Source organism: Oncorhynchus nerka, linkage group LG21, assembly GCF_034236695.1.
Source record: "Oncorhynchus nerka isolate Pitt River linkage group LG21, Oner_Uvic_2.0, whole genome shotgun sequence".
Lineage (NCBI taxonomy): Eukaryota > Metazoa > Chordata > Actinopteri > Salmoniformes > Salmonidae > Oncorhynchus > Oncorhynchus nerka.
In genome coordinates this window covers 33,241,400-33,253,504 of record NC_088416.1, presented here as the reverse complement: position 1 = coordinate 33,253,504, position 12,105 = coordinate 33,241,400, and positions in this window count along the sequence as shown.

Here is a 12,105-nt window from a genome sequence, read left to right as displayed (position 1 = left end):
ATTGGCAGGGACTGAGACACTGGTCAGAATTGAAGGAATGATGGATGGCACTAAATACAGGGAAATTCTTGAGGGAAACCTGTTTCAGTCTTACAGAGATTTGAGACTGGGACAGAGGTTCACCTTCCAGCAGGACAATGACCCTAAGCATACTGCTAAAGCAACACTTGAGTGGTTAAAGGGGAAACATTTAAATGTCTTGGAATGGCCTAGTCAAAGCCCAGACCTCAATCCAATTGAGAATCTGTGGTATGACTTAAAGATTGCTGTACACCAGCAGAACCCATCCAACTTGAAGGAGCTGGAGCAGTTTTGCTCATTTGAAGAATGAGCTAAATCCCAGTGGCTAGATGTGCCAAACTTATAGAGACACACCCCAAGAGACTTGCAGCTGTAATTGCTGCAAAAGGTGGCTCTACAAAGTATTAACTTTGTGGGGGTGAATAGGTATGCACCCTCAAGTTTTCTGTTTTATTTGTTCTTATTTCTTGTTTGTTTCACAATAAAAAATATTTTGCATCCTCAAAGTGGTAGACATGTTGTGTAAATCAAATAATCCAAACCCCCCAAGAATCCATTTTAATTCCAGGTAGTAAGGCAACAAAATAGGAAAAATGCCAAGGGGGTGAATACTTTCGCAAGCCACTGTATGTGTATGTCTTACACACACACACACACACACACACACACACATAGGTAACAATCATGTGTGTTTTTTGGGAAGTCACGTGTTGTTTGTGTACACTGAATTTCTGTTATATGTATCCATTGTGTGTGTTGATGAGTGTGAGTTTGTAAGTGTGTCATATAGACCCAGGCATTGGAAGTGATGCCATCATGTCTGTGTGTATCTGTTCTAGGGTGCAAAATCTTTCTCCTGCTGATGCAGAACCAGGAGGCACTAGGGGAGGTGACTGAGGGAGACATGGAGGAGCAGCTCAAACTCTACTCCCTGTAGCAGAATGGGGCAGTTCTATTATTGTCAATACTTTCAAGTGCAGGTGTCAAGCCACTGTATGTGTATGTCTTACTTATCACACACACACACACACACACACACACACATAGGTAACAATCATGTGTGTTTTTGGGAAGTCACGTGTTGTTTGTGTACACTGAATTTCTGTTATATGTATCCATTGTGTGTGTTGATGAGTGTGAGTTTGTAAGTGTGTCATATAGACCCAGGCATTGGAAGTGATGCCATCATGTCTGTGTGTATCTGTTCTAGGGTGCAAAATAAGACCAAATCAGTTGGCGGCCATCTTTCTCCTGCTGATGCAGAACCAGGAGGCACTAGGGAGGTGACTGAGGGAGACATGGAGGAGCAGCTCAAACTCTACTTATCATGTCAGGCAGAATGGGGCAGTTCTATTATTGTCAACCTTGTATAGGGCTGAATAGCCTGTTCCCCGTTTTCAAGTGCAGGTGTCAAGCAGAGCAACAGTCAATGTTTAATACTGTATTTATGTTTGACTTATCATGTCAGGTCAGAATGATCCATAACAGACCGAGACAATAGGTTTAATATTCTGACATACTGTAGCGGGATAGGTATTACCCATAAGACCAAAACAAATTGTACTACACTTGAATGTAAGACACAAGTCTTTATACTGTTGTTGTTCTGTTAACATTGGTTATCGTGAAGTATGGCAATGTTACAATGGCTTTACAAATCACATGTTCTTAGAGTATGAACAATTTAATGAACAAACAATTGCAGTAACTTATTTACATTAAGTATATTGATAAAACACTATTTGTTTATAGTACTTAAATGTTTAATGAAGTATTGTTGGTAAGTCACATATACTGTATGTATTTTCAGTTGTAAAGAACTATTTTGGAATGACTTTGTAGTGTTAATATAGGTCATATTGAAATATACACTGAGTGTACAAAACATGACATAGACTGACCAGGTGAATCCAGGTGAAAGCTAGGATCCCTTATTGATGTTACTTGTTAAATCCACTTCAGTCAGTCTGGATGAAGGGGAGGAGACAGGTTAAATAAGGATTTCTAAGCCTGGAGACAATTAAGGCATGGATTGGGTGAATGGGCAAAAAAAGTGCTTTGAAGGGGTTATGGGTTGTAGGTGCCAGGTACCAGGTGCACCGGTTTGAGCATGTCAAGAACTGCAACGCTGCTGTGTTTTTCACACTCAACAGTTTCCTGTGTGTATCAAGGTCCACCACCCAAAGGACATCCTGTCGGAAGCATTGGAGTCAACATGGGTCAGCATCCCTGTGGAATGCTTTCGACACCTGTAGAGTCCATGCTCTGACGAATTTAGGATGTTCTGAGGGAAAAGGGGGGGTATTGGGTAGGTGTTCCTAATGTTTGTACACTCAGTGTATTTTTTTCATATGTTCTCAACACTCCATATTTTGAATCAAATGTTTTTAATGGATGTACATAGTGTATGGAGATATTTTAGTAGTTTGTTTAGAGTTCAGGACGGCTCATACTAATGGCTTGAACGGAATAAATGGAATGGTATCAACACGTCAAACACAAGCTTTCCTTGTGTTTGATACCATTCCATTCACTCCAATCCAGCCATTAGTATGAGCCGTCCTCCCCTCGGCAGCCTCGTACTCTGGTGAATCTTTTTACCAGTTATTTTATTAAATAATATGACACTCAAAACAGGTCGTGTGATCATGTATTTATTAGTGTGTTTGAGTGATAACGCTTTTATTTGAACTCTGTTTCTACACTCTATGAACAGTTCATTTGATAAATCATGATTTCACATTTTCTTTCAGTAAGTCTAACGCCAACATTATTTAGCTAAACCGCTAAGAAAAAGCAAGCTATGAAATGTAAAAATGTTTAAACAACTGTTATAATTGTGTCACATGAACACCTACAAGTTGTTTATGCCTTGTCCAACATTTCTCTGATGATGCGTTGTACACGTGAAACCAGGCAAGAACAAAAGAGGTAGGCTACAATGATATGGTCTAACTGGTTGAGTAGATGAGTAGTCTTCCCCATCTGCTGTTTGTCACACTCTTATCATTCCTCTGTGGGGTGGTACCACTAACATGTTTTAAATAATTAGAGTATACATAGTTACACAGTACATGTTTGAAATAATTAGAGTATACATAGTTACACAGTACATGTTTGAAATAATTAGAGTATACATAGTTACACAGTACATGTTTGAAATAATTAGAGTATACATAGTTACACAGTACATGTTTGAAATACACCTTATCAAAATATAGTTGCCCAGATCGTTATCAAAGTCATACAATGCATAATTATAATCACTTCCTAGTATAAATTGGCTTCATCCTCTTGCCATAACATTTGTAAGCTGTGTTGGCATCATTCTACATAGCACCACAGGTGAGAAGATTAAGGACACCAAGTCTGGATCAGAGAAGAAGTAGCGGTTTTAGTGGAATACCCACAGAACTCCAGTCTCCTTTTCAGCTCATTTATCACCTGATTTTCTTAACAAAAGGCATATCTCGTTAGGTGGTCCAGGTGTCCTCTGACATGGCACAAATGTTCTCTATTGCTCCTCTATTTTTCCTCAATCAAGGTGGGAGGCCGATGACATCAGAGGGCAACATGAAAAAATGATTTTGCTCAAAACATTATTTTTTTTACTCTTAAAGCACTTGGAGAAACAGCGCCACTGCCAGTGGTGGAAAAGGTGCACAGTCATACTTGAGTAAAAGTATCTAGTATTGAGTAAAAGTATCTAGTACTGAGTAAAAGTATCTAGACACAATCATCCATCTAGTACCAATTCGGACCCCCCTTTGCCTTAAGTACAGCCTGAATTCTTCAGGGCATTCTACAAGGTGTGGGAAACGCTCCACAGGGATGTTGGTCCACACTGACACAATGGCATCATGCAGTTGCTGCAGATTCAACAGCGGTTAATTCATGCTGTAAACAGCCCGTTCCATGTCATCCAAAAGATGCTGTATTGGGTTGAGGTCTGGGGACTGAGCAGGCCACTCACGTAAACTGATTTCGCTGCCATGTTACAGGCAATGTTTTTCCACTTCTCAATTGTCCAGTGTTGGTGATCATGTGCCCACTGGAGCCGCTTCTTCTTCTTTTTTAGCTGTTAGCAGTGGTCGTCTGCTGCAATAGCCCAACCTTGACAAGGATCGACGAGTTGTGCGTTCCGAGATGCAGTTCTGCACAGCATTGTTGTACTGCAGCGTTATTTGTCCGTTTGTGGCCCGTTTGTTAGCTTGCACGATTCTTGCCATTCTCCTTCAACCTCTCTCATCAACGAGCTGTTTTCACCCACAGCATTGCCACTGACTGGATGTTTTTTGTTTGTCGCACCATTCTTGGTAAACCTTAGACACTATCGTTTGATTAGGTCACTCACTTTGCCCATTCTATAGTTCAATCGTACAGTAACTGAATGCCTCAATGCTTGTCTGCCTGCTTTATATAACAAGCTATGGCCACGTGACTGTCTGTAGGAGCGATACATTTTCGTGAATGGAGTGGTATACCTAATAAACTGACCGGTGAGTGTATTTTTCCACACTATGAGGTTGGAATAATACTGTGAAATTGTGAAAATGATGATAATGCTCTTTAGTGTAAGCACTGTATGAAAAGACTACCTGAATTTTCAGCCTGTTTTGGTGGGATGGAGTTTTGGCCTTCCATGGTGACGTCAACATGCAATAAATGAGTTAATAGACCAATAAGAAAAAGAGTTCCAAACCTCTCTGCCAATAACAGCTAGTTTTCAGTTTTCCTCTCCCCACTCACACCACTCCCAGACAGTCCTAGCAACATTCTTGTTTGAGAAATTGTCCTTTTTGACCATTTTAATTGAAAACAACCACATTAATGGACTTAATTGTTACCCAGAAATGATTTGATATTGAGATGAAGGGACTGCATTGGACCTTCAGACGGCGGAGGAGCTCCCACATCAAGGTTAACAACTACATCAGAGAACATGCTCTGCTGTGCTATTGCGCGTGCAGCGATGTGCAATGATGTCTGCCGAAAAAACCAGGGTTCATTGTCTGAAGTAACATCTTTGTTGTTGTAATACCTGACAGTTTCACCGCTACGGATTCCAATTTTAAGCGTACATTATTGGATTTATACATAGAATATTGTTTTGGAATAGGAAGCGTTCAAAAATAGCTGGAGTGCGTCTTCAAATGACATTTCTATGGGAACACCACTCATTCCCATCTCTGCATGAAATACATTCTGGTATGCAGCAGAGTTCCCATTCTGATCTGTGCTGCATTCTTCTGGTCTGGACAGGAATCACCATGACATCTGCTGTTGGTCTCTCAGTGCTCCTCTTGGCCGTTGGTTATTTATCTAGTCAAGGAAGGGAAAATGGGCTCTACTGGTTGAAGGGTCCTGTCATCAGCTCGAGACCAATTAAAACCCAATCCTATTCTGTCATGCTGGAAAAAGATTTGCAGATGGACTGAGAAATCCCTGTAATTACTTATTCCCCTATATCGATTCCACTCTGTCATTTCTAGAACACAAAGGATGTGTTTACACAGACAGCCCAATTCTGAACGTTTGTCCACTAAATTGTATTGGCACCTGTAATGAACATGTAATGCATGACATGTACACTATGCTCTCCTCAAATTGTACTCTAATCATATAATCAAGTTTAAGCAAGTTAAAAAGGTAGAGGTTATAAATAATCATTGAAAGGCAAGCCTGCCCGAATTTCCCTAATTATGGCCACACCTCTTTAAACTGCATTTCCATAAAAAGAAACCCCCAACTCCACACACGAGGAAGGTGCATTGACTATCACGCCCTGATCTCTTTCACCTGTCTTTGTGATTGTCTCCACCCACGTCCAGGTGTCACCCATTTCCCCATTATTCCCAGGGTATTTATTCCTGTGTTCTCTGTTTGTCTTTTAAACTATCCAAATAAAGTCGCACACTGCATGTATAATCTCCCAAAAATGTAATGGGTATTTACCAACGTTTCGACATCACTGTGCCTTCCTCAGGGTAATATCATAAATACTTGAACCAGGTTATGTATAAAGCACAGTGCAATTAGTGTAATCAATGACAGTGGTGAGGGGTGTGTCGTAATGATTAAGTTAATTAAAATTAATTAGTGACACTGTAAAAATAATTGGCATGAGCCACATTTGTAGTTCCCATTTGGAATAGGTGTCAAGAGTGTCTGAGTGGGCTTAGGGGGCATGTCAGATCTCACCGAACTATCTCCAATATTGCGACCACGCCTATAGACCATCAGTGGGGGTTCCTTGAAGAGGTGGACGATTTTTTTGTCTGATTGCAGAATATGCCAGTGCTTTTTCAGAATTGCTTTCATTTTCGCAGAACCCTTGGTGTACTTAGTACAAAAGACGGTTGCGTTGTTTTTCTTCTTTGGTTGAGTTTTTAGTAATTCATCACTTGTTTTTGAGATATTTTCATCATTGCCGCATCAAGAGTTTGTCCTTGCAGCATCTCATTTTTAATTTATCTGTCATTGTTTTAGCATTGTGGTCAAAATCTGACTGGTGGCCACATATTCGTTTAACCTTACACAACTGGCTATATGGTAGACCATTCTTGAGGGGAAGGGGATGCATACTATCTGCACATTGCAAGGTTTTGCGATCTGTGGGCTTTGTGTATAAGTCTGTGTGTAATGTATCATTCTCTTTCATAATCCATAAGTCCAGGTAGTTTATTTTTCTCTCATCAGTCTCCATGGTGAATTTGAGGTATTCAGACCTCTCATTTAGTAGACTTTGGAATTAATTTAGTTCCTGCTGGCTACCTTCCCAGAGCACAAAGACATCATCTATGTATCTCTTCCATAGAAGTATTTTAGAAAGTAAGGAGTGTGTGTCTGTTTTAAAAAGGAATGCTTCTTCAAATTGTCCCACATACAGGTTAGCCTAGTTGGGGGGAAAAGGGGAGCCCATGGCTACACCCTGAATTTGAAGTGAAAAGTCTGACTCAAAGACAAAATAGTTATGGGATAATACCAGTTCAGTAAGTTGTAAGATGCAATCATTAGATGGAGCAAGGGTAGAGTCTCTCTGTTGAAGGAAGTGTTGTAACGCCTGCGAGCCTCCAGTGTGTGAGATGTTAGTGTACAAGCTCTCCACATCGAAAGTGGCCAGCAGGGTGCCCTCTGGTATCCTTCCTAAGCCCTCTATCAATGAGATCATGTGACTAGTATCTTTGACATAAGATGGGAGATTCTCAACCATCGGTTTAATGTGGTAATCCACAAACTTAGAAATGTTGGATGTCACAGAGTTGATTGCTGCTACAATGGGTCTACCTGGAGGAGGAGATACTTGTTTGTGTAATTTAGCGACTGTATAGAAAATTGGTATCTTGGGAAATTTCACACATAGAAATTCAACTTCTTGTTTAGTGAATTGTCCTGATTCCAAACATCTTTCCACTATGGATGAGATATTATGCTGGAATTCCAGGGTTGGGTCACAATTCAGTTTGTGATTGAAGTCACCTTTAGATAGTTGTCGGCGACATTCATTCACACAGTCACATTTATTTTGTATACAAATTCCTTCTCCTTTGACACATTTTTTAATGATAATCGAAGGATCTGACTTTAAGTCCTGAAGAGCCATTCTCTTGTCTCTACTCAGGTTATCATTTCATTTGTGTTTCTGTTTATCTTTCAGTAAGTCACCTACATCCTTTCAACAATCCTACAGAAGGTTTCTATGGAGGCATTGCGTTTGGGGGATGTACAAATGAACTTTCTGCTCTAAATGTAGTTCTCTCAGAGTTCAGGTACCTCAGCAAATGTTATTTGTACCCACTTATTGAAAACACTGAGGTGAGCGGATGTCACTTACTTGATAAGTTTAAGACATTTAGCTCCTGTTGGACTGTGGGCTCGTCCTGGGTCTCAATTGATAGGTGTCGCGGGGTGGTAGTGGATTTCTTCTTCCCCCAACGTATGTGTCGAACCCTCTTACATGCTGGGGGTGTTGGCCTCAACGTTGTCCCCCAAACGCTCACAATTGGTAGAGGAGCCAGAGTTAATGCTGTCTGTGGATAGTCGGTCTGACAGAGGCACTCTGCATCTGTCATCGGCTTGTCTCTTCCGTTTTTTTGGTTTCTTGTGTTTAGAGTCTCGCCAGAGATATTAGTCCATTGTTCTTATCTTCCAAATCTCGTTAATACTTCTTAATTTTCCTGTCTTTTGCCAGTTTGTCTTGTCAAGTCAACCAGTGTGGTTTTTTCTGTGCTCCTGGTTTTGACTTTTTGCCTGCCCTGACTCTGAGCCCGCCTGCCTGAATATTCAGCCTGCCCTGACTCTGAGCCCGCCTGCCTGAACATTCAGCCTGACCTGACTCTGAGCCCGCCTGCCTGAACATTCAGCCTGACCTGACTCTGAGCCCGCCTGCCTGAACATTCAGCCTGCCCTGACTCTGAGCCCGCCTGTCTGAACATTCAGCCTGACCTGACTCTGAGCCCGCCTGCCTGAACATTCAGCCTGACCTGACTCTGAGCCCGCCTGCCTGAACATTCAGCATGACCTGACTCTGAGCCCGCCTGCCTGAACATTCAGCCTGACCTGACTCTGAGCCCGCCTGCCGGAATATTCAGCCTGCCCTGACTCTGAGCCCGCCTGCCTGAACATTCAGCCTGACCTGACTCTGAGCCCGCCTGCCGGAACATTCAGCCTGCCCTGACTCTGAGCCCGCCTTCCTGAACATTCAGCCTGACCTGACTCTGAGCCCGCCTGCCTGAACATTCAGCCTGCCCTGACTACGAGCCCACCTGCCTGAACATTCAGCCTGACCTGACTCTGAGCCCGCCTGCCTGAACATTCAGCCTGCCCTGACTCTGAGCCCGGCTGCCTGAACATTCAGCCTGACCTGACTCTGAGCCCGCCTGCCTGAACATTCAGCCTGACCTGACCTTGAGCCTGCTTGCCTCCCTGTACCGTTTGGATCTCTGACCTGGTTAATTCACTTTTACCTGTCCTTGACCTGTCTCTTGTTGTTTAAGAAACATCAGAGACTCGAACCTTCTGCCTCCTATGTCTGCATCTGGGTCTCGCCATGTGTCGTTATATTGAGAGCTAAAAATGAAAACAGGACAGAGACAACACAATCATACTCTGTGGGACAGATCATAGTCTGACTGAAAAAAGACATTGAGGAAAATTGTTTTGCTCCTGTTGTGCACAACACGTGGAGCATTAAGGATATGGACCTTGTTCACCCAACTGACTCACCTGGGTTTTAGAGCAGTAAATGACTTGTAAACAGAAAGTTAAACTCAAACTTTTTTTTTTATACTCAAACAGCACAAGATATTATGTTCTCTAGTTGAGAAATATGACAATTTCTTGGAGGAAGTATGTCTTCCTAGTGGGGGATTTTTGTGTAAGTGTTACTATAACCATGATTATGTATGGACAATACTATGACCTGGACTTCTTCCACGACAGACTTGCAAACAGGTGAATATTCTGCATTTAAAAAAAAAATCCCTCTCAAACATTTGTATATTCTAAAACGTTGGTAGAATGTAATCTAGGCTACTTAGTTAATTGGGAAACCATTGTCCATAAAAATTACATTTACATTACATTTAAGTCATTTAGCAGACGCTCTTATCCAGAGCGACTTACAAATTGGTGCATTCACCTTATGACATCCAGTGGAGCAGCCACTTTACAATAGTGCATCTAAATATTTTAAGGGGGGTGAGAAGGATTACTTTATCCTATCCTAGGTATTCCTTAAAGAGGTGGGGTTTCAGGTGTCTCCGGAAGGTGGTGATTGACTCCGCTGTCCTGGCGTCGTGAGGGAGTTTGTTCCACCATTGGGGGCCAGAGCAGCGAACAGTTTTGACTGGGCTGAGCGGGAACTGTACTTCCACAGTGGTAGGGAGGCGAGCAGGCCAGAGGTGGATGAACGCAGTGCCCTTGTTTGGGTGTAGGGCCTGATCAGAGCCTGAGGTACTGAGGTGCCGTTCCCCTCACAGCTCCGTAGGCAAGCACCATGGTCTTGTAGCGGATGCGAGCTTCAACTGGAAGCCAGTGGAGAGAGCGGAGGAGCGGGGTGACGTGAGAGAACTTGGGAAGGTTGAACACCAGACGGGCTGCGGCGTTCTGGATGAGTTGTAGGGGTTTAATGGCACAGGCAGGGAGCCCAGCCAACAGCGAGTTGCAGTAATCCAGACGGGAGATGACAAGTGCCTGGATTAGGACCTGCGCCGCTTCCTGTGTGAGGCAGGGTCGTACTCTGCGGATGTTGTAGAGCATGAACCTACAGGAACGGGCCACCGCCTTGATGTTAGTTGAGAACGACAGGGTGTTGTCCAGGATCACGCCAAGGTTCTTAGCGCTCTGGGAGGAGGACACAGTGGAGTTGTCAACCGTGATGGCGAGATCATGGAACGGGCAGTCCTTCCCCGGGAGGAAGAGCAGCTCCGTCTTGCCGAGGTTCAGCTTGAGGTGGTGATCCGTCATTCACACTGATATGTCTGCCAGACATGCAGAGATGCGATTCACCACCTGGTCATCAGAAGGGGGAAAGGAGAATATTAATTGTGTGTTGTCTGCATAGCAATGATAGGAGAGACCATGTGAGGTTATGACAGAGCCAAGTGACTTGGTGTATAGCGAGAATAGGAGAGGGCCTAGAACAGAGCCCTGGGGGACACCAGTGGTGAGAGCACGTGGTGAGGAGACGGATTCTCGCCACGCCACCTGGTAGGAGCGACCTGTCAGGTAAGACGCAATCCAAGCGTGGGCCGCGCCGGAGATGCCCAACTCGGAGAGGGTGGAGAGGAGGATCTGATGGTTCACAGTATCGAAGGCAGCCGATAGGTCTAGAAGGATGAGAGCAGAGGAGAGAGAGTTAGCTTTAGCAGTGCGGAGCGCCTCCGTGATACAGAGAAGAGCAGTCTCAGTTGAATGACTAGTCTTGAAACCTGACTGATTTGGATCAAGAAGGTCATTCTGAGAGAGATAGCGGGAGAGCTGTCCAAGGACGGCACGTTCAAGGGTTTTGGAGAGAAAAGAAAGAAGGGATACTGGTCTGTAGTTGTTGACATCGGAGGGATCGAGTGTAGGTTTTTTCAGAAGGGGTGCAACTCTCGCTCTCTTGAAGACGGAAGGGACGTAGCCAGCGGTCAGGGATGAGTTGATGAGCGAGGTGAGGTAAGGGAGAAGGTCTCCGGAAATGGTCTGGAGAAGAGAGGAGGGGATAGGGTCAAGCGGGCAGGTTGTTGGGCGGCCGGCCGTCACAAGACGCGAGATTTCATCTGGAGAGAGAGGGGAGAAAGAGGTCAGAGCACAGGGTAGGGCAGTGTGAGCAGAACCAGCGGTGTCGTTTGACTTAGCAAACGAGGATCGGATGTCGTCGACCTTCTTTTCAAAATGGTTGACGAAGTCATCTGCAGAGAGGGAGGAGGGGGAGGGGGAGGAGGATTCAGGAGGGAGGAGAAGGTGGCAAAGAGCTTCCTAGGGTTAGAGGCAGATGCTTGGAATTTAGAGTGGTAGAAAGTGGCTTTAGCAGCAGCGACAGAAGAGGAAAATGTAGAGAGGAGGGAGTGAAAGGATGCCAGGTCCGCAGGGAGGCGAGTTTTCCTCCATTTCCGCTCGGCTGCCCGGAGCCCTGTTCTGTGAGCTCGCAATGAGTCGTCGAGCCACGGAGCGGGAGGGGAGGACCGAGCCGGCCTGGAGGATAGGGGACATAGAGAGTCAAAGGATGCAGAAAGGGAGGAGAGGAGGGTTGAGGAGGCAGAATCAGGAGATAGGTTGGAGAAGGTTTGAGCAGAGGGAAGAGATGATAGGATGGAAGAGGAGAGAGTAGCGGGGAGAGAGAGCGAAGGTTGGGACGGCGCGATACCATCCGAGTAGAGGCAGTGTGGGAAGTGTTGGATGAGAGCGAGAGGGAAAAGGATACAAGGTAGTGGTCGGAGACTTGGAGGGGAGTTGCAATGAGGTTAGTGGAAGAACAGCATCTAGTAAAGATGAGGTTGAGCGTATTGCCTGCCTTGTGAGTAGGGGGGAAGGTGAGAGGGAGAGGTCAAAAGAGGAGAGGAGTGGAAAGAAGGAGGCAGAGAGGAATGAGTCAAAGGT